This window comes from Callorhinus ursinus, unplaced genomic scaffold (genome assembly GCF_003265705.2).
Source record: "Callorhinus ursinus isolate GAN/ISIS: 27379988/994484 unplaced genomic scaffold, GSC_fseal_2.0 scaffold33, whole genome shotgun sequence".
Classification (NCBI taxonomy): Eukaryota; Metazoa; Chordata; class Mammalia; order Carnivora; family Otariidae; genus Callorhinus; species Callorhinus ursinus.
This window is the reverse complement of record NW_027397095.1, coordinates 2,393,368-2,400,276: the sequence shown is the minus strand read 5'-3', so window position 1 is coordinate 2,400,276 and position 6,909 is coordinate 2,393,368.

Genomic DNA, 6,909 nt, shown 5'->3' with positions numbered 1-6,909 from the left:
TCCAGCTGGGACTTGGGACAACTCATTGAATCCTGTGAGCCTCAGTTTCCCCATCTGTAAAGAGGACTCATACACTTTTGCAGAGTTCTTAAGAAGACTGACTAGAATGAGGTATGGGAGACACCTAAGGCCACTTCCCAGTAGAGGGAGAGCAACCGCAGAGAGGGAGGTAAAGAAGAAGTAGGAACTCTGACGTTCAGTTAATGGAAAAGAGGGGACTCTAATATGAGCACTTTGAAACATTCATTTTTTTGAACATGAAAAAAAAAAAAAAGAAAGATTGTGTTCAGAATGAGTTTTTAGAGCAGTGGTCTCCAGAGTTCAGGCCTTTGAGAATTTAGTGGAGGAACCATAGGACTAACCCCTTGACAGGAAAGGTAGGGCTGCTCCGGTCAGCCCAGGGTGCGATGGAAGTGCGAAGGAGCTTCCACGAAGGAGGGGACTAGGAGACAGGACCTAGAAAATGCTGTGGGAGAGGTGGTGTTTACACTGCCCAAGAAAGGGGGTTAGGGCACGCCATGTGGAAGGAACAGCATGCACGATGGCCCAGCGACAAAAAGGCCATCACCATCATCATCGTCGTCACACCATTCTTTCAAGTATCTGCTGGGGTGGACGCATACAGTAGGTGCTTTCTATGTGTTATTTCAAATCCCCACACAACCCCGTAAAGGAGACATCCTTATACACATTTTCGAGATAAGCAAACTGAGCCTTTAGAGGTTCAGTGGAGTCGGGCAAGGGGTCAAGCGGGACCCGGAGAGCCCGGGCATGCGGACTCCAAAGCCCAGGCTCATTCTGCCGCCCTGAGGCTCTCCTTTGAGATCCTAAAAGCCAAGCCGAGTTCGGGGAACCATGGAATATTCAGTGGGGCAGAGAACTCTCTGGGGAGTTGGAGAAATGAGGCTGGAGGAAGAAGCAGGACCCAAGTCCCACAAGGCTCTGAAGGCCCTGCTCAGACATCCCCACTTCATCCTGAGGGAACGGGGGATCGCCAAAGCACTTATGGTGTTGGGGCTGGGTGATGAGACTGGTTCTGTGGTATGAAAAGACCGCTTTGGCCGAAGCGGGGGGCACTGAATGAGAAGATCGATTTCGGAGGTAGGGATGCCCGTGGAGAAGCTGTTGCAGCAGCTCCGTGATGGCGCCCTAGGAAGGGGGGGGGGCATATGGCATTGATACACCTGCTGCTTTGCTGAAAGGGTTCACTAGAAAAGTTTCAGAAGTCTGAGTCACTTGTCTCCAGAATCTTCCCTGAGTCTCTCCTGTTTCCCTTTTCCTTTCTTCTTCGTACCCGTTCCTCAGGATGATTCTAGATTCCCAAAGCAGGAAGCTGTCTAGGAAGCAGATCATAAAGAGAAAGCTATTACTCATTCACGTTTGGAGGCCAGCCCCCACCATGCCGTGGCAAGAAGGAAATGTCTGTTGACGACATGGCGGGGACGGGAGAGCCGTGGCCGCCAGCAGCAATTCTGCAGTGCCACAGATGAGGCCATGGGGCCCGTCCGGCCCCGGGGACGGGGGGCGCCTCTCGGCCCCGCCCAGCTCTCCGACTCAGAAGCTTGCGTGCTGACGAGGAAGCCGTGGGTGACACAGGGATCCACGTCACTTTAACAGGAAAGATGCACGTTTTGGTTGGTTACCTGCCAGCACTTTGATTCCACTTAGCTACTTGAATGCTCCAAAGGGCACAGATACGATGAGAAGGGAAAGCTCACTCACGTGGATGTTAATAACAACTCTGGTCATTTCCTTGTTTCCGGGCCCGGACTTGCTCACTCGCAGGCAAGGAGCACCGTGTGGGCATGACTGCTTGGGTTCAAACGCCACGGTGGCATTTAACGAGGTGTGTGACCCCGGGCTAGTTATCCGATCTCCCCTTGTCGGAGTTTCCCCACCTGTAAAATGGGGATCGTGATCACAGGGTTGTGATAAAGATGAAACAATTTAATATCTGTAAAGGACTTAGGATAGTGCTTGCTTAGTTTCATTGAGTCAGTGAGGCGCATGGACCAGATGTTGTCAAGTGTTTCTAGGGTCCTCTTTCCCTCTAACCTGAGCGCCTCCCTGACCATGGCTGGGTCCTCACCATAGGGCCACCCAAACCCTCTTAACGTAACTAAAGGGAGAAGGCCTCCTCCCTTTCAGCCCATCCCCACCCTGCCCATCCGTTAAAGGTTCGTTCTCCTCAACTCCTATGCAGAACTTTCTCCACCTACCCCCACCGTAAAATTTTCTTATAATTATTCATTATAATTATTTATGGTATGCATTCTGACATCTCTGTAATTTTGTCATGAATACAATTCTTGCTTTCTCCACTCCACTGTTAGACCTCCGAGGGCAGAACGGTTTTCTATTTCTCAGATGCCCACAGTAAGCCCATGAAAAGAACCCAGTGACTGCCTGACGTCAGCAGAGGAAAGCTAGAACCTTTTCTGAATACAGTCATCCCTGTGTGTTGGCAGGGTGGTGGCAGGCTACGTGGAGGAACTGGCCATGACCAAGAATTCTTCCTTGTCCAAAATAGTTCCCTCAGCAGGGCCAGGTACTCACCATCAATGATCCCTGTCTGTGTCTTAGGCTTTCCCTTTTCCATAACCCTTCGAAACATGTAAATACTCGTGGGATCCCTGTAAGATGGAAATGGTGGCAGGATTCAGGACGGGAGCACAGGGAACGGTGGTGGAAAAAAAACATGTAACTGGGAAGTCAAGTGCCCCTGTTTCAATTTCTGGCTCTGCTTGTAACTCCCATGGAGAACTTTCCCAAACCACAACCTCTTTGTGTTTCTGTCTATACAAAGAAATATTGTAATATATAGTTCTCAACATCCCTTTGGGCTTTAACCTTGTGTAATTCTACAAAATCAAGTAGTGAAAATTCAGACACACCTTCAGGCAACTAGGGAAATATTTCTTGCTTGAAACACATTGCTCATGCGCTGAGATTGTTGACTGGCGAAACCAGCTCAGAAATCCATCGTGACAGCATTTATCAAACACTTTAAAGAGGTTCACATTCTTTGATCCGGTCATTTCATTTCTGTGAAATCATTCCAAGTACAGCAGAGCCTTATGAACAAAGACTTTAAATGCAGTGATATTTATAATAATAAAAACAGAAACAGCCTAAATGCTACCTCATATGGAAAAGGCTAAGTACACCGTGCATTCCATTCGTTTGGGTTGATTGATTCTTGGATTACCAAATAGCCTTTAAAAAAGAATACAGCAGGGACAATGTTTATGCTATAAAGATAAAAATTTTAAGGTAGTCAAAAACTGCATGTAGAATATTCTCACGACCGTGTAAAATAAACAAATCATTAAAAATTATGAACAAAAGAAAGATCAAAAGGGAATATATACAAAAACAATGGGACTCAGGTGTGAATTTTTCCCCTAATTTTCTAATATGAGCATATAGTTTTTTTAATAATAGAAATGACAATGTTTTTTTAAAATACTTTAACAGAATTTAATATGCCATAAATTGTACTATGGATGGTGATTTCAAGGACAATAAAGTGTCACAAAAGTTATCAAAGATCCTTAGACTACCCAACTACAGTCCTACTAAAGGGTAGCCAACTCTGTGACTCCTTACCTGTGTGACTTTGGGCAAGTCGCTTAACTTTTCTGAACGTCCATTTACTCCAAGTATAAAAAAGGGACTATTTGCATAAAACAGCTTAGTGCAAACCTCGGTTCATAGTAAGCACTCAATTAAAGTTAGATATTATTGGTTGTAACAGTATTATTACATTTTTCCGTCTAATTCTGATAGAGAGCAAAAATGAGTAGAGAAACCTTCCAGCAAGATTTATGGGGTTTGCTGGGCTTGGGGTTTTTTGTGTGGTTTTTTTTGTTTGTTTGTTTTGTCTGCCGAAATCTGAAGATGGATTGAAGGTATACATGCATGCACGAAATTACTTCTCTAGTTTTTACACTTTATTTGCATTAATGAAAACGCAATCATAATACAAAGGAGGGGAAAATCTGAACAGCAAAGGCCAGACAACAGGCTCCTGTTATATCTTTATGTTAAAAACCTTATTGTACCTGTAGAGAGAAAGCATGGGGTTTATGTAACTGAGGATTTGTCATTTAAACTCTGAATGCCAAGCCCCATTGTAGGATTAGAAGGGGCTTTCTTGGGCATTATCCCCTCCTCAGCACTATTTCCAGGAGCTAACAGTTGCAGTCATTGGCATAAGTGGATTGTAACAAAACTACCTATGTGAACATTTAGGAAGTAGATTTATTTCTTAATACCTTTCTCCTGCCCACAAAAGATGTGAAACAGCTACATTTAAAGATAAAATGGGGAGAGCCAAAGTGAGGAACAATAAGATCCTGCTAGCACCAGATGAATAGGAAAATATTATATATTGTATGAAAGGAAGAGAAGATAGGGTGGTTCTCTGATCGTGTAGGAAGGTAGTTGAAAACATGACACTAAAGTAAAAGGAAACTTTAATGTGCACACATGCGCGTGTGCGCGTGCGCACACACACACACACACACACACACACACACACACAGGCAACATGGACTCCCTAAATCTCCAAGTGCATAGAACTGATACTGAGTAATCTGAATTGATACTAAACATTAAAAACAGTCTCCTAGGACATTCATCTTAAAATGTTTAAAGAGGGGCACCTGGGTGGCTCAGTCGGTTGAGCGTCTGCCTTCGGCACGGGTCATGATCCCAGGGTCCTGGGATCGAGTCCCGCGTCGGGCTCCGCTTCGCCCTTTCCCCCTGCTCCTGTGCACGCTCTCTCTCTCTCAAATAAATAAATAAAATCTTTTTTAAAACAATAAAGCATTTAAGGAATCATCTCGAATCCTTGAAGAGCTACTGTACCACACTGGGAAATTCTTGGAAGCCAGAGTTCCGGGTGGTCAACGGAAGGACAAGGACCACATACCTTTTATGAAATGGTACAGGATCCACACACACATGAAAGGTAAGATAAACCCATTTTTCCTTGCGGGACAACATTTAAAAAAAATAGTTCGATAATAAAACGGAAGGCGAGAACAGCACAGGATGATGAGTAACAATCAACACTACATTATGAAGAAGCAAATCCTGCTGACCCAATGTCATTTTTGTTGGTAACAGATGACAAGCCTAATGGATCTGGGGTAGCAAAAAACATAATATGTATTGACCTTAGAAAGGCTTTTGATTCTGCTTCTGGCCATGATCTGCTCATTAACTAGCTTGAAAACTATGGTTCAGACCATATACAATTGGCGCTGGAGGATGATATCGACAGACTGGTTTTGATAGTTCAGTAAGAGTAAGAGGGGGGAAGCACACTGTGTTGGTTTCTCAAGGAGCTGACCTAAGGCTGACACTACTTAATATTTTCATCAATACTTCCGTGGGTAGAAGACAAAATCTGCCTGCTAATGACAGGAAAATGCAGTAATGAAGAGTTTTAACCCAGAGATAAGATAGATGATAGGTGGGAAGCTGTTTTTCATCTCTACCTCCAACAGCCAAAGAAAACAGATCTAGAAAAGTGTATGAAAGATAGGCAGAGAAAACACAAAACACTAGATCGTTGACAAACGCTATCTTTGAGGATAAGACAAAAAGGAGGTCATAGAGAGTTAAGGTGGGGGTGCAAATAAACGAGGAGGATCACTGAGAATGAGTTATTTATAGATATACAGAACAGGGAAGACAGTGGAAAAGGCTGAAAAGTCATTTACAAATATAACTGCAGGTCAGAATCTGATGGTGATGTGTGACTAGCAATCTATATGCCTGTTGGAAAAAAGTACGCCAGGGCACAAATAGCTCAATATGCCTTAGGAGTGTGTTTAAGGCAACCACTCAGCAAAGAAGGTGAAATAATCGGCTCGAATGGGTATCATTCATCACGGCAATTTTTCCTCTGAGGGTAAATAGTTGAGGAGGTGAATGTAGATAGAGCCTTGATGGATGCAAGAGCATATAGGATACTCCGAAATCAAGAACATTAAACAAAATGCAGTCTAAGAAGGCAAATGTTTTTAACAAACCAAAACCAGTATAGAAGGCCCCAGGTGGTGCAGAGGGAAGTGGGAGGTAATTCTCTGGGTCCAGGAACGGATTACATCATTATCAGTCCCTGGGAAGAAGGGAGAAGGGGGAGAGCGAGAGGTAGAGTTGGCTGGAGTAAGAACTCCCCAAAGCCCTGAAAAGCAAATTGGAATGCTTTTGACCAAAAAAAAAAAAAAAAAAAAAAAAATCCTTTTACAAAAGTCCCAGTCTAACCAGATCACGAAATTCTAATGACAAATAGTAAAAGTGTATGATTGTGTATAAGTGTGATTTGGAGAGCCCTAAAATAAAAAAAGGATACAAAAGGTAAAGAGGAAAACATTCTTCAATTAGTTAAAGCAACAAAGGAGGCCAAAGGAAAGAAAGCCCCCAGCCCCTCACATCATCCATTTGAGAGTTCCTGCCTCATGACAGCCAGGAGAAACTTGTGAGGAAAGCGAATTCTGGGGGCCTGCAAAGAACAAAATTAAGGGGTATTAGGACCACGCAGTTGTTAATCCCCATCTCATGTAGGTCTTAGCTTTTTGATTTGTTACTGAGGATTATCTGGGCACCTGCGAAGCTCTGAGAAGAGAAATTATAACTTTTCTAATCCGAGGAATATCTTTTAAAATAAATTTATTTTTAAATTTCATAATACGTTAATACCTGCTCATTATTAAAAATACAGAGGGGGTATAGAAAGCAAAATCTGGTAGCGTTCCTTCACATCGCCTACCCAAATCCCCTCCACAGAGCTAGAGCTAATTAGTATGTCAGGTTGGATTACGTCCTTCCAGATCTGTTTCTGTATATTTGCACGTGTGTGCGCACACGCACACACACCCACACACCCACACCCAC